At 44.8% G+C, this 16,110-nt stretch overlaps 1 pseudogene; it reads left to right on the forward strand.

The window, feature by feature from the left end:
- The first annotated feature begins 9,628 nt into the window (after nt 1-9,628).
- On the forward strand, nt 9,629-13,785 carry LOC138446983 (ubiquitin carboxyl-terminal hydrolase 10-like; annotated as a pseudogene).
- Nucleotides 13,786-16,110: the final 2,325 nt, after the last annotated feature.

A 16,110-nucleotide genomic window follows, 5' to 3' on the forward strand; every position in this document is an offset into this window, starting at 1 on the left:
GGTGACCGAAATATTGGAGCTTCAGCTTCAGCATCTGTCCTTCCAATGGATATTCAGGATTGATCTTTAGGATGGGCTGGTTTGATCACCTTGTAGTCCAAGGGACTCTCAAGGATCTTCTCCAACACCACAGTTCAAAAGCATCAATTCTTTGGTGCTCAGCCCTGTTCTTAAAAATCCGCCTTCAATGCAGGAGACCCTGGTTGATTACCGAGTTGAGAAGATCTGCTGGAGAAGGGATAGCCCACCCACTCCAGTATTCTTGGGCTTCCCTTGTGGCTCAGCTGGTAAAGAATCCACCTGCAATGCGGGAGACCTGGGTTCCATCCCTGGGTTGGGAAGATCCCCTGGAGAAGGGAATGGCTATCCACTCCAGTATTCTGGCATGGAGAATTCCATGAACTGTATAATTGTCCAGGGGGTCACAAAGAGTCAGACATAACTGAGCTACTTTCATTTCACTTCACTTCAGCCTTCTTTATGGTTCACCTCTCACATCCATGCATAACTTTGACTGTACAGACCTTTGTTGGCAAAGTGATGGCACTGTGTAGTGGGCACATGCCCACTACAGAAGTTAGGACAACCAGTCCTTTTGTGGCTTGGGTGTATGTCACAGACAGAAATATTGGGGGATTATTAAACAAGAGGCTGAGAGTTGGGAACTATCAGAAGCCATATATAAGATCCCTGTGGAGAGAGCCTGCATGCAGCTGTGACTTCTAACCCCCTAGATTTTCAAGATGCAAAAGAATTCTGATTAATGAACCATTAACAGCAAAGTGGGTTTTAATCTTATTGTTTGCCCAGCAGATATCTCACATGTTTCTTGAGAAATCCCGCCAGTGTTTCTACTTTGCCACCATCTGGAATATGTTCTCATTCCCTCGCTGCTGATGCCTGAACAGAAGGAATCTCCTGTTACCCATGCTTCCACACTCCCCTTTGCCTACAACTTCAGAATCCACCTTTGATGTTTCCCCAGATTGAAAGATTTTTAATGGAGCTCATTGTTCTGTGTTTTACTGCTTGTGCTAAACAGCTTATAAACTGATCCCCAACTCTCCACCTATGCATGTTTGAGGGTGGGCTGGACTCCTGAGAGTGGGCTGGACCCGTGACCTGTGCTAGCAAATGATGGAATGCCACTTCCAAGGCTAGGTTATAAAAGACTCCAATTTCTGATTTGCTTGTCTCCTCTTGCTCTCTTCCTCATTCTGATAGATGTTAGACACCATGTTGTCAGTTGCCCTAGGAAGAGGCCCACATTGCAAGAAACTGAGGACTTCCTCTGGCCAACAATCCACAGGAAACTGAATCTTGTCAATATCAAGCCAGTGAATATGGAACTGGATATTCACCAGCTGAGCCTTGAGAGTTCTGCAGCCCAGCTGGTGCCTTGATTGCAAACCTTGAAACAGAGGCCTCAATTAAGTAAGCCATGTCCAAGCTTCTGATCCATACAAACTGTGAAATAATAAATATTGTTTTAAGTCAATAATTTTGTCATATTGTGTTATGCAGCAGTAAATAACCAATGCAGTGCCCCTTCCTCTAAATCATGACACAAGCTCTTTTTAGATCAAGGTTGGGAGTTGTTATGTATGAATTTGTTCTAAACTGCTCTCAAAAAGTATCTGTTCTTGGACTTGACTGGTGGTGCATTGGATAGATGTTCTCCTGCCATTGCAAGGGACATGGGTTTGATCCTTGGTCCAGGAGAATTCCACAGGTTGCAGAGCAACTAAGCCTGTGTGCCACAACTATTGAGCCTGTGCTCTATGTCCTGGGAGCTGCAACTACTGAGCCCGCAGGTCGCAACTAGTAAAACCCATGTGACTAGAGCCCATGCTCCACAACAAGAGAAGTCACCACAATGAGAAGCCCAAACACTGCAGCAAAGACTAGCCCCCTGCTCACTGTGATGCCCTCCAATCAGACATCACGCTCTGTCCATTTCCGTATTGATGTGATGTCAATTCCTGTCCCTGTCTTAGGCTCTTTCAAGATGGTCTTGATGACTCCTGTCTCTGCAGTGCTTCAAAATTAAATAAGATGATATTGAAACTGCACATCAGTTTTTTATCCAAAGAATCAATAAAATGTGAAATATTTAAGTCAGAGACAGAGTTGGTGAATGAGCCCATGAATCCTTTAGGAGAACCCTCTAAGTAACTACAGGTAACGCTGCCTAGCTGGCTTATTCTGCTTGGTTTCTAAGACTCCTCTGTCCTGGCCAACACCTCCCACATATGGATACCCACTCACATGCTCAGTTTGACTCACCCTGGTCACAGCCCCGGGTCCCCATGCAGGGTCTCCCACCAGCACCGAGATCTGTCCATTACCTTGCTCCAACCAGCCTTGTTCCAGGAGACTGTACCCAGCCTGCCCTCTCTTGAGTGCTGACACTGGTGACATAAGTTATAGCAGACAGTTCCTCCTTCATCCCTCTCATGTAACCAAGGGGTCAGCCAGGGCTTCCTCCCTCTCAGACAGTGGGAATTCCTGCCCACAGGCCAGTGCCTATCTGGACCCTCCCTTTGGTTCCCCACAGCCTCTACTCCTCTCAGAAGGTTTAACATCCATCTCTCCCTTTACACCAGTTTCTATAAGAAATCCAACCAAGTGAAATAGGCTGTGATGGTCTGTGGATTTTTACTTCACACTGGAAGGGTCTGGAAACACGAGGGTCTCCATGCAGACGTCACTGTCTGGGCCCCTCTGCCTTTTCACTGCCTGGTGTCCTCCCAGGGGACCCAATGTGCTGAGCACACTCTAGTCTGCCCTGGTACTCACAGCAGTGCCTCTGCCAGGAGTTCTGGGTTATGAAGTTTCCTCTTTCTCATTATACTTTCTTTGGATGCAGTTTCTAGAATGATCTGGTCTGGTATCTTATAAGTTCCTCTTCTCACCTATTCAGCCACCTTCCCCCAAAAGCAAAAGGTAAAAGTTATTCTTACAGTCATGTCTGACTCTTTGTGATCCCATGGACCATAGCCTGCCAGCCTCCTCTGTCCATGGAATTCTCCAGGCAAGAGTACTAGAGTGGGTTGCCATTTCCTTTTCCAGAGGATCTTCCTGACCCAGGAATCAAACCCGGGTCTCCTGCATTGCAGGCAGATTCTTTACCAACTGAGTCACTAGGGAAGACCAATAGCAAAGCACCTCCTTTTTTCCTGATGCCGGTCCTAGAATTAGGCTGCATTTGCCAGACCTTGGGTATGTTGGCCTGTTCGCCAGGATTTGGACTTCCCCCCACTCCATTTTTTACCACTAAACCACTGCTTTGGGAAAACCCTAACAATTGACTGGGACAACAAAGCTTTTTCCATTTCATAGATGTGTGTGCTGAGGCCAAGGCGATGCTTTCTCCTGGATCTGCACAGAGAGAGACAGATTAATCAAAAAGATCTTAAGCAGGCACTGTTTGTTTTGCATGAGCAAACAGCAATTGCTCTTTGTTTAAATTTAACAGTTAAAAATGAACAGTTCTGGTGATAATTACCACATATTTATATTGGTATTTTACTTTTTAAGTTCTGGGAGAACAGCAGTTTAACTCGATTGAATCATATTTATTAACCCAAAGGTTGAGGGCTACTATTGCCTTTTAACATTAGAGAAGACAAAGAATTTACAAAGAAAATGCCCCAAATTAATAGTCATTTACATATGTGTCTTTTGTTGTGGAGGAGATGAAACAAGAGCTAAGAGTAACTAACAGTAGATTAAAGGAAATAAATATAACATTTATCTATTAATATTCAGAAACATATGTAGAAAATCTTCATTGTTGCCCACGTTTGCATATGGCTGACTTTGGTTGTTGGATGGATGAAGCACGTTTGTCACAGAAGACCCTGCAGGACAAATGGAACACTAAGCACTTCACGCCACAAAACTAACCCTGCTGATGCAGCCTTTATCACACTACAAACAAGAACATCACTGTGGTATTTTTAATAAGAATGTTGTTAATGATAATCTCATGATTTAGGAAAAACATTGCTGGTTTTAGAATCATGCTTCATTTTAGTCCTGTTTCTAGCCACCAGAAAGAGGGAAATTTTTTCATTGTGATAGTATGTTTGCACTTCTCTTTAAAATAATGCTTTTCTGGTGCATGGCACACGGGTATTTTAATTAAAACTCATCCATATGGAAGCTTTCTACCTGATCCTAGGAAATAATTTGAAATAGAAATGTTTAAAAGAGACTGTTACAAATCAAAAACAGTTACCAATTTGGAATTACAAGTAGAGTAGATTACATAGGACATGTTTATAGAAATGAGCCTTTATAATAAACACATATAAAGATGCTCAATATCACTCATTATTAGAGAAATATAAATCAGAACCACAATGAGATATCATCTCATGTTGGTCAGAATGGCCACCATCAAAAAGTCTGCAAACAATAAATGCTGGAGAAGGTGCAGAGAAAGGGGAGCCTTTTTGCTGGTGGGAATGCATACTGGTACAGCCACTATGGAGAATAGTGTATTTAAAAAACTTAAATACAACTGTCATACGACCCAGCAATCCCACTGCTGGGCACACACACCAAGGAAACCAGAATTAAAAGAGACACAGTAGTCATTGCATCACTGTTTACAATAGCTAGGACATGGAAGCAAGCTAGATGTTCATCAACAGACAGATGGATAAGGAATTTGTAGTGCATAAGCACAATGGAATATTACTCATCTATAAAAAGGAATGCGTTTGAGTCAGTTCTAATCAGGTGGGTGAAACTGGAGCCTATTATATAGAGTGAAGTAAGTCAGAAAGAGAAGTACCAATACAGTATATTAATGCATGTATATGGAATTTAGAAAGGCAGTAAGGACGATCCTATATGCACGGAGGCAAAAAAAGACACAGATGTAAAGAACAGACTTTTGGATTATGTGGGAGAAGGCAAGGATGGGATGATTTGAGAGAATAGCTTTGAAACATGCATATTATCATATGTAAAACAGATGACCAGAGCAAGTTCAATGCATGAAGCAGGGCACTCAAAGCTGGTGCTCTGGGGTAATCCAGAGGGATGGGGTGGGGAGGGAGGTGATGGATGAGGGGACACATGTGGACGTGTGGCTGATTCATGTCAATGCATGGCAAAAATCATCACAATATTGTAAAGCAATTATTCTCCAATTAAAATTAATTAATTTTAAAAATAAACCTTTAATTATTTCACTTTACAGATTTAAGTTAACAATTTAACAATTTAACTTATAGAATTATAGAACTGGAAAAACTTTACATGTTACTAAGATCAACCTCTTCTCACTCTCCTTAGATAAGGTAGTTCAGTTAGTTCAGTTCAGTCGCTCAGTCATGTCTGACTCTTTGCGACCCCATGAAATGCAGCACACCAGGCCTCCCTGTCCATCACCAACTCCCGGAGTTCACTCAAACTCACGTCCATCGAGTCAGTGAGGCCATCCAGCCATCTCATCCTCTGTTGTCCCCTTCTCCTCCTGCCCCCAATCCCTCCCAGCATCAGAGTCTTTTCCAATGAGTCAACTCTTCACATGACGTGGCCAAAGTATTGGAGTTTCAGTTTTAGCATCGTTCTTTCCAAAGAACACCCAGGACTGATCTTCTCTAGAATGGACTGGTTGGATCTCCTTGCAGTCCAAGGGACTCTCAAGAGTCTTCTCCAACACCACAGTTCAAAAGCATCAATTCTTCCGCACTCAGCTTTCTTCACAAGCATGGGCAGCTGCGACTGTGCACAAGCTCAGCTGAGAGGAGCTACCCCACATCCAGGGTCAGGGGCAGAAGCCGGGAGGACCCCATGCCCAAGGGGCAGCAGCCAAAAGGAGCTGCCCCACATCTGAGGTCTGGGCGGCTGCCGAGAGTGCCAGGCTGCAGTGGTGCAGGAGCAGCTGAGAGTTCCAGGCTGCTACAGTGCAGGAGCAGCCAAGAGGAGTTACCCCCTCCCAAGGCCAGGGGCGGTGGCCGGGAGGAACAACCCCATGTCCAAGGAGCCATGGCTGCACAGGTGCAGGAGGGCCTAGAGGAGCTATTCCACATTCAAGGTCAGGAGGGATGATGGTGAGGAGATACCCCTCGTCCAAGGTAAGGAGCAGTGGCTGTGCTTTGCTGGAGAAGCAATGAAGATACCCCACGTCCAAGGTAAGAGAAACCCAAGTAAGACAGTAGGTGTTGCAACAGGGCATCAGAGGGCAGACACACTGAAACCATAATCACAGAAAACTAGCCAATCTGATTACATGTACCACAGCCTTGTCTAACTCAATGAAACTAAGCCATGCTGTGTGGGGCCACCCAAGATGGGTGGGTCATGGTGGAGTGGTCTGACAGAATGTGGTCCACTGGAGAAGGGAATGGCAAACTACTTCAGTATTCTTGCCTTGAGAATCCCATGAACAGTATGAAAAGGCAAAATGATAGGATACTGAAAGAGGAACTCCCCAGGTCATTAGGTGCCCAATATGCTACTGGAGATCAGTGGAGAAAAAACTCCAGAAAGAATGAAGGGATGGAGCCAAAGTAAAAACAATACCCAGCTGTGGATGTGACTGGTGATAGAAGCAAGGTCTGATGCTGTAAAGAGCAATATTGCAAAGGAACCTGGAATGTCAGGTCCATGAATCAAGGCAAATTGGAAGTGGTTAAATAGGAGGTGGCAAGAGTGAATGTCGACATTCTAGGAATCAGCACACTAAAATGGACTGTAATGGGTGAATTTAACTCAGATGACCATTATATCTACTACTGTGGGCAGGAATCCCTTAGATAAGGTAAGTAAGTAAGTAAGTGAAGTCACTCAGTCGTGTCCAACTCTTTGCGACCCCATGGACTGTAGCCTACCAGGCTCCTCTGTCCATGGGATTTTCCAGGCAATAGTACTGGAATGGGTTGCCATTTCCTTCTCCAGTGGATCTTCCCGACCCAGGGATCGAACCCAGGTCTCCCGCATTGTAGACAGACACTTTACTGTCTGAGCCACCAGGGAAGTCCTAGGTAAGGTAAGAAGAGGTTAATTATGTATCTGAGACTACACACCTGGTGGGAGGGAAGGAACTAACACAAAAAGCTCCTGATTTCTAGATTAGCATTCTTACATTGTTTGTACAACCTCCTCTAGTGTTCCAGTAGTAAATAAAATTAATTTGAAGTATTAACTTTCATTGTATTTTAATAGATCAGTTTTCTCAGTGCTATTAAGATATCAACATTTCAACCAGTCAAACCGTTGACTTTATATGCATATTTATATTTATAGTGTTTTGCATATTGAAAATTCAAGATCTTCTTTTCTTAGACCTAATTTTCAGTCCATACAATTACTCAAAGTTAAAGGAAGGATAGGACAGAAACTTTCAATATTTGTACTTTTTCTGTCAAATGATAGTTCAAAAAATTAGTTCCATTGAGGTTTTAATATTAATATATGACTTGAATTATAGAAGAATACATTAATAGGAAATATATATCATTCTAAGATAAGTAAAATACTTAATCCATTATTCCTAAACTGATTTTTTGCTGTTGTTTTATAAGATTAGGTTGCAGATTTCCTTTCATTAGAAAAGTACTTTACAAAATTTGTTGAACAATATGTCATACAAATAATCTTTCTTGAGAATTTGTAATAAATCAGGGACTTTCTGACAATTAAAAATAGAAATAGCCTTCATATATCACTTTATCAGATAAGCTGCTTCCAGCTACAAGAAACAGAAATCCTAAATTAAACTGACGAAACAAGGAAATGTATTAGCTTATAAACAGAAAGTTTGCTTTGGGTGATTTGGCAGCTCAATCATGTCATCAAGAGCTTTAGTTCCTTTAATTTCTTTAATTTCTTTGCATGAGTGTCCAAAATGCCATTCTCTGTGACCTAGGTACTAGCATCTCCTCATTTTATAAATAAGAACATTTATGGTCTTAAAATGATGCCATCCTGGCCCTTTGTTGTTATGATATGGGCCTCAGTAACAACTAGGGCTATATTATTTACATCCACCAAGAGACAGACACTAGCTGCCTGTTGTTCTCTATCTAAAAAAGGAAGGATTTTCACAGAAGTCACTAGTACGCTTTTCCAGTCTTCCTGGCCAAAATTAGGCCTCAGATTCATTCCTGTACCAAATATTGGTGCAGGAGTTACTTTAACTCAGTCAGACCCCACACTTGAGTCAGGGGCAGTTCTCCAACAAGACATTGCTGGCACTCAGTGAAGAGGAGAGAGGTTCGGCATTGTGCAGAGGAGGCTCCACCATCCCCTCTGAAGTGCTTTTGCCTCTTAACTTCCATGACCTCACTGTTAGTTTGCCCTCGAGCGCTCCTGTCCCCACTCCTCAGACTCCTTTACCGGCTCCTCTTCTGCTTCCCTTTCTCTAAACATTGGAGTTTCCCATGCCTCAGTGATCAGGCTTCATCTCCTTTGATTTTCTCCCTAGGTTATCTCACTGTTCCAGTAGCTTCAAGTAACACTCTAAGTTGATCATCTCCCACCGAAACTCTCTCCTGAGCTCCAGATTCCTATGTCCAGCTTTATTCCATGTAGATACTCAGGTGTTTGTGTCTCTTCCTTTTATGTCTCCTGTTTCTTCTGTAACAGTGTTTCTCAAACTTGAGCATGCATCAGGACCGCTGGAGGGCTGAGGAAAACACACACTGCTTGCCCCATCCTCAGAATTTCTGATTCAGTAGGTCTGTGTTGGGGCTACAGAGTATGAGTTTCTGACAAGTTTCTAAGTGATGCTGATACTGCTCATCTGGAACAATGCTTTGAGAACAAGTTTCCTCAAATGAACGTCCAAAGCTGAGTCCCTGGCACAGAGAAAGTGCAGACTACCGTACAATTGCACTCATTTCACATGCTAGTGAGGTAACGCTCAAAATCCTTCAAGTTAGGCTTCAGCAGCACGTGAACCAAGAACTTCCAGATGCACAAGCTGAGTTTAGAAAAGGCAGAGAAACCAGAGATCAAATTACCAACGATTGTTGGCTCATAGAGAAAGCAAGGGAATTCCAGAAAAACATCTACTTCTGCTTCATTGACTATGCTAAAACCTTTGCCTGTGTGGATCACAACAAACTTTGGAAAATTCTTTAAGAGATGAGAATACTAGACCACCTTACCTGTCTCCTGAGAAACCTGTCTGTGTGTCAAGAAGCAACAGTTAGAACCAGACATGGAACAAAAAACTGATTCAAGATTGGGAAAGGAATATGAAAAAGCTGTATATTGTCACCCTGTTTGTTTAAGTTCTATGCAGAGTATGTATGTTAGTCGCTCAGTCGTGTCCGACTCTTTGTGACTCCACAGACTGTAGCCACCAGGCTTCTCTGTCCATGGAATTCTGCAGGCAAGAATACTGGAGTGGATTGCCATTCCCTTCCCTAGAGGAACTTCCCAACCCAGGAATCAAACCCTGGTTTCCTGCATGGCAGGCAGATTCTTTACCATTTGAGCAACAGGGAAGTCTTTCTATGCAGAATACATCGTGAGAAACATCAGGTTGGATGAATCACAAGCTGGAATCAAGATTGCTGACAGAAATATCAGCAATCTCAGATATGCAGATGATACCACTTTAATGGCAGAAAGTGAAGAGGAACTAGGGAGCCTCTTGATAATGAAAGAGGAGAGTGAGAAAGCTGGCTTGAAACTCAACATTTGGGGGGAGTTGGATGATGAGGGGTTGGATGATCACCGAGGCTTACTGAAAGGGGCCACCAGGACCCTCTGCAACCTGCAGTATATTTTTGGAGATTTTAGCCCTGATGAATTCAGTCAGTTCTCTGTGACTCTTCATGCCCTGGAGCTTCCTCCACATGGTGGGACAGTTCTGTGTGGCGCACAGGCTGCTGGTGATCTCCCTGATGGACACAACTATCAGAGAATTGAATATGTTGTTAATGAAGCAATTGAACCCAGTGACACTTTGCCGAGAACTCCCAACTACAGTATTTCAAATACGTTGAATCCTCAAGGCCCTGAATTTGTCCTTAGCTGCACAACTTCCAAAAAACTCCCCGATGACATTGATAAAGAAGTGAACTACAGCTCTGTCAACTGCCAGTACTTAGGCCCTTCCCTTGCCCTGGATGGCAGCTCTCACGCTGGGGAAGAAGTTATAGAGAATGAAGGCATTTCGGGCAGTCTCGGACAGTTCAGTTCAGTTCAGTCACTCAGTCATGTCTGACTCTTTGTGACCTCATGGACTACAACATGCCAGGCCTCCCTGTCCATCACCAACTCCAAGAGCTTACTCAAACTCATGTCCGTCAAGTCAGTGATGCCATCCAACCATCTCATCCTCTGTCGTTCCCTTCTCCTCCTGCCTTCAATCTTTCCCAGCATCAGGGTCTTTTCCAATGAGCCAGTTCTTTGAATCAAGTGGCCAAAGTATTGGAGTTTCAGTTTTAGCATCAGTCCTTCCAATGAACACCCAGGACTGATTTCCTTTAGGATGGACTGGTTGGATCTTCTTGCAGTCCAAGGGATTCTCAAGAGTCTTCTCCAACAGCACAGTTCAAAAGCATCAAGTCTTTGGTGCTCAGCTTTCTTTATAGCCCAACGCTCACATCCATACATGACAACTGGAAAAACCATAGCCTTGACTAGACAGACCTCTGTTGACAAAGTAATGTCTCTGCTTTTGAATATGCTGTCTAGGTTGGTCATAACTTTTTTTCCCAAGGAGTAAGCGACTTTTAGTTTCACGGCTGCAATCACCATCTGCAGTGATTTTGGAGCCCAAAAAAATAAAGTCTGACACTGTTTCCACAGTTTCCCCATCTATTTGCCATGAATTAAGGGGACCAGATTCCACAACCTTAGCTTTCTGAATGTTGAGCCTTAAGTCAACTTTTTCACTCTCCTCTTTCACTTTCATCAAGAGGCTTTTTAGTTCTTCCTCACTTTCTGCCATCAATGTAGTGTCATCTGCATATCTGAGGTTATTGATATTTCTCCCAGCAATCTTGATTCCAACTTGTGCTTCTTCCTGCCCAATGTTTCTCATGATGTACTCTGCATATAAGTTAAATAAGTAGGGTGACAATATACAGCCTTGACGTACTCCTTTTCCTATTTGGAACCAGTCTGTTGTTCCATGTCCAGTTCTAACTGTTGCTTCCTGACCTGTATACAGCTTTCTCAAGAGGCAGGTCATGCGGTCTGGTATTCCCATCTCCTTCAGAATTTTCCACAGTTTATTGTGATCCACACAGTCAAAGGCTTTAGCATAGTCAATAAAGCAGAAATAGATGTTTTTCTGGAACTCTTTCACTTTTTTGATGATACAGCAGATGTTAGCAATTTGATCTCTGGTTCCTCTGCCTTTTCTAAAACCAGCTTGAACACCTGGAAGTTCACAGTTCATGTACTGTTGAAGCCTGGCTTGGAGAATTTTGAGCATTACTTTGCTAGCATGTGAGATGAGTGCAACTGTGTGGTAGAAAGGGAATGCAAAAAGAAGAAACATCCTCCTGGATATTACAGTCACTTGAAAGTGCCGAGGGCAGGCCTTCGGCAGAAGCCCTGGTCAGTGGTCACCCGGCCCAGCAGTCCACAACAGTGTAGGCACCGAGGACGCAGATTTGGTGGGAATGTGCCCATAGCCCCCCCACCCCTGGACTTGGGGCAGCCCTCAGAACACCACAGACTTTATCAGCGATGTCACGCCTCACTGGGGCTTTCCCCGAGCCCTGGACAGTGGGGCCAGGACTGCAGAGCAGCTTGAGGGCTGCCCCAGGGCTGACTCCTGGCAGGGACACCCTGCTGAGGACAGCTGTGGCTCAGCCCTCTGTGGGGACTGGGACTACTGAGAGCCTTGGAGTCACTAAGGGACAAATACTTGAATCCTTGGTTGAGGGCACAGCTGCCAACGGGGTGGAGTTGCACACCATGGAGAGCTTGGACTCAGCCCTAAAAAGGCCGAGAGCACCCCACCTCCTAGGACACCCCAGCCTCCACAGAGGGCATGGTGCCCACCAGTCAGCCCGCCAAATCGTGGGCCAGTTTTTTTCATGATTCTAACTCTCTTCCTCCTCCTCGCCTGTGGTTTCTGTGCAAACTAAGAATTCCCATTCCACACGTATCCCTTCATCTCTGAAAAGCAGGCAGAAGTCAAGGAAGGGCTGGTTCCAGTTTCAGAGGATCCCGAAGCCATAAAGATTGCAGAGTTCCTGGAGAACACCACCCTGATTCATAAACCAGTGTCATTGCAACCCTGTGGGCTGATCTACAAAGGAAATTAGTGCTACATCAAAGCCACTCTGCAGGTGTAACTGATATATCACCTGATGAAGTTCATTCCTCTGTATTCAAAAGTGCAAAGCCCTTGTACATCCACACCCATGACAGACAGATTTGTTTAGCTAATAAATGAGTTTACTAATATGCCAGTACCTCCAAAACCCAGACAAGCTCTCGGAGATAAGATCATGAGGGATATCCACCCCAGAGCTGCCTTTGAACCCATGTATATTTGTAGACTCCTGATGGTGATCAAGTGGAGCCAGTCTGTAAAGGATGAGCAAGAAGATGCTGAGGAGTACTTAGGTTTCATTCTAAATGGACTCCACGAGGAAATGCTGAACCAAAAGAAACTTCTGTCACCAAATAATGAAAACCTTACTGTTTCCAGTGGACCCAAAAGCCACTCAGTGAACGAAGAGGACCAGGAAGAACCAGAAGAAGGAAGTGAGGATGAGTGGGAGTAAGCAGGCCCCAGAAACAAGACCCCAGTCACTCACCAGGCGGCCTTTGTTCAGGCCCCCATCGCTGGCATTTTTGCTGGACACATCAGGTCTGTGGTTTACCAGTAGAGTTCAAAAGTGTCTGCCACCAGGCAGCTGTTCTTCAATCTGCATCTGGACATCCAGTCCAACAAGATACGCACTGTCCAGGATGCAATGGGGAGCCTGGTGGCCAGAGAGTCTGGCCGGGGTGATACCACCAAAACCGAACAAGAGATGGAGATCAGCTGGAGAGTGACTCTGGAAAAGCTGTTTTATGCTCCTGCTGCACCTCCAGCGGTTCGTGTACAAGACTGGGGGCTGTCAGAAGCTCATCAGAAATGCTAAATATCCTGCGGACATGGAAATTAGTAAAGACTGCTCTCTCCAGGGCTTAAAAATAAGAACTTTAAATGCCACAGAGCCTATAGGCTGTTTGCAGTGGTCTACCACCACGGCGGCAGTGCCACGGGTGGCCACAGGACATCTCCCAGATCAGGCTCAAGGGCTGGAGGCACACTGATGAGCAGACAGTGACGGTGATCAGCCCAACTGTCACGGTGATCAGCCAGATGGAAACGGTAATCAGCCCCACGGTCAAGGCCATCAGCCAGCAGCAGGAGCGATGCCCACCACGGAGGGTGCAGCCCACCTCCTGCACCACAGCTGCGTGGACCTGCTGTAGCCGTGCCCGGGCTGCTTGTAGGCTCTGCTCTCACCACCTCCCCTTTTCTCTTTAGTGGCTCTTATAATCCTTACTAAGGAAGGAGACACTCCGCGTCTGAGGTCAGGGGCGGCGGCCGAGAGGAGCTACCCAGCGGCAGAGGTCAGTGGCGGCAGGGAGGAGACACCCCGCGTCCAAGGTCAAGGGCGGCGGCCGAGAGGAGCTACCCTGCATCCAAGGTCAGGGGCAGCGGCCAAGAGGAGCTACCCTGCATCCAAGGTCAGGGGCGGTGGCCCTGAGGAACTCACCATGCCAGAGGCCAGGGGCAGCAGCCAGGAGGAGCAACCTGAGGAGCAGTGGCTGCGCAGGCGTAGGAGGACCTAGAGGAGCTATTCCAAGTTGAAGGTCAGGAAGGGCGTCAGTAAGGAGATACCCCTCATCCAAGGTAAGGAGCAGCAGCTGAGCTTTGCTGGAACAGCCGTGAAGAGATACCCCACGTCCAAGGTAAGAGAAACCCAAGTAAGATGGTAGGTGTTGCAACAGGGCATCAGAGGGCAGACACACTGAAACCATAGTCATAGAAAACTAGTCAATCTAATCACAGTAGGACCACAGCCTTGTCTAACTTAATGAAACCAAGCCATGCCTGCGGGACAACCCAAGACAAGCGGGTCATGGTGGAGAGGTCTGACAGGTCCACTGGAGAAGGGAATGGCAAACTACTTCAGTATTCTTGCCTTGAGAACCCCATGAACAGTATGAAAGGGCAAAATGATAGGATACTGAAAGAGGAACTCCCCAGATCAGTAGGTGCCCAATATGCTACTGGAGATCAGTGGAGAAAAAACTCCAGAAAGAATGACGGGATGGAGCCAAAGCAAAAACAACACCCAGCTGTGGATGTGACTGGTGATAGAAGCAACGTCGGATGCTGTAAAGAGCAATATTGCAAAGGAACCTGGAATGTCAGGTCCATGAATCTCTGCAAATTGGAAGGGGTCAAATAAGAGATGGCAAGAGTGAACGTCGACATTCTAGGAGTCAGTGAACTAAAATGGACTGGAATGGGTGAATTTAACTCAGATGACCACTATATCTACTACTGAGGGCAGGAATCCCTCAGAAGAAATGGAGTAGCCATCATGGTCAACAAAAGAGTCAAATGCAGTACTTGGATGCATCTCAAAAACGACAGAATGATCTCTGTTCATCTCCAAAGCAAACCATTCAATATCACAGTTATCCAAGTCTATGCCCCAACCAGTAATGCTGAAGAAGCTGAAGTTGAATGGTTCTATGAAGACCTACAAGACCTTCTAGAACTAACACCCAACAAAGATGTCCTTTTCATTATAAGGGACTGGAATGCAAAAGTAGGAAGTCAAGAAACACCTGGAGTAACAGGCAAATTTGGCCTTGGAATGTGGAATGAAGCAGGGCAAAGACTAATAGAGTTTTGCCAAGAAAATGCACTGGTCATAGCAAACACCCTCTTCCAACGACACAAGAGAAGACTCTAACATGGACATCACCAGATGGTCAACACCCAAATCAGATTGATTATATTTTTTGCAGCCAAAGATGGAGAAGCTGTATACAGTCAACAAAAACAAGACCAGGAGCTGACTGTGGCTCAAATCATGAACTCCTTATTACCAAATTCAGACTCAAATTGAAGAAAGTAGGGAAAACTGCTAGACCATTCAGGTATGACCTAAATCAAATCCCTTATGATTATACAGTGGAAGTGAGAAATAGATTTAAGGGCCTAGATCTGATAGCTAGAGTGCCTGATGAACTATGGACTGAGGTTCATGGCATTGTACAGGAGATAGGGATCAAGACCATCCCCATGGAAAAGAAATGCACAAAAGCAAAATGGCTGTCTGAGGAGGCCTTACAAATAGCTGTGAAAAGAAGAGAAGAGAAAAGCCAAGGAGAAAAGGAAAGATATAAGCATCTGAATGCAGAGTTCCAGAGAATAGCAGGAAGAGATAAGAAAGCCTTCTTCAGCAGTCAATGCAAAGAAATAGAGGAAAAGAACAGAATGGGAAAGACTAGAGATCTCTTCAAGAAAATTAGAGACACCAAGGGAACATTTCATGCAAAGATGGGCTTGATAAAGGACAAAAATGGTCTGGACCTAACAGAAACAGAAGATATTAAGAAGAGGTGGCAAGAATACACAGAAGAACTGTACAAGAAAGATCTTCACGACCCAGATAATCATGATGGTGTGATCACTAATCTAGAGCCAGACATCCTGGAATGTGAAGTCAAGTGGGCCTTAGAAAGCATCACTACAAATGAAGCTAGTGGAGGTGATGGGATTTCAGCTGAGCTATTTCAAATCCTGAAAGATGATACTGTGAAACTGCTGCACTCATTATGCCAGCAAATTTGGAAAACTCAGCAATGGCCACAGAACTGGAAAAGGTCAGTTTTCATTCCAATCCCAAAGAAAGGCAATGACAAAGGATGCTCAAACTAACACACAATTGCACTCATCTCATATGCTAGTAAAGTAATGCTCAAAATTCTCCAAGGCAGGCTTCAGCAGTACGTGAACCGTGAACTTCCTGATGTTCAAGCTGCTTTTAGAAAAGGCAGAGGAACTAGAGATCATTTGCCAACATCCATTGGATCACGGAAAAGGCAAGAGAGTTCCAGAAAAACATCCATTTCTGCTTTATTGACTATGCCAAAGCC

The sequence above is a fragment of the Ovis canadensis genome, chromosome 10, assembly GCF_042477335.2.
Source record: "Ovis canadensis isolate MfBH-ARS-UI-01 breed Bighorn chromosome 10, ARS-UI_OviCan_v2, whole genome shotgun sequence".
Classification (NCBI taxonomy): Eukaryota; Metazoa; Chordata; class Mammalia; order Artiodactyla; family Bovidae; genus Ovis; species Ovis canadensis.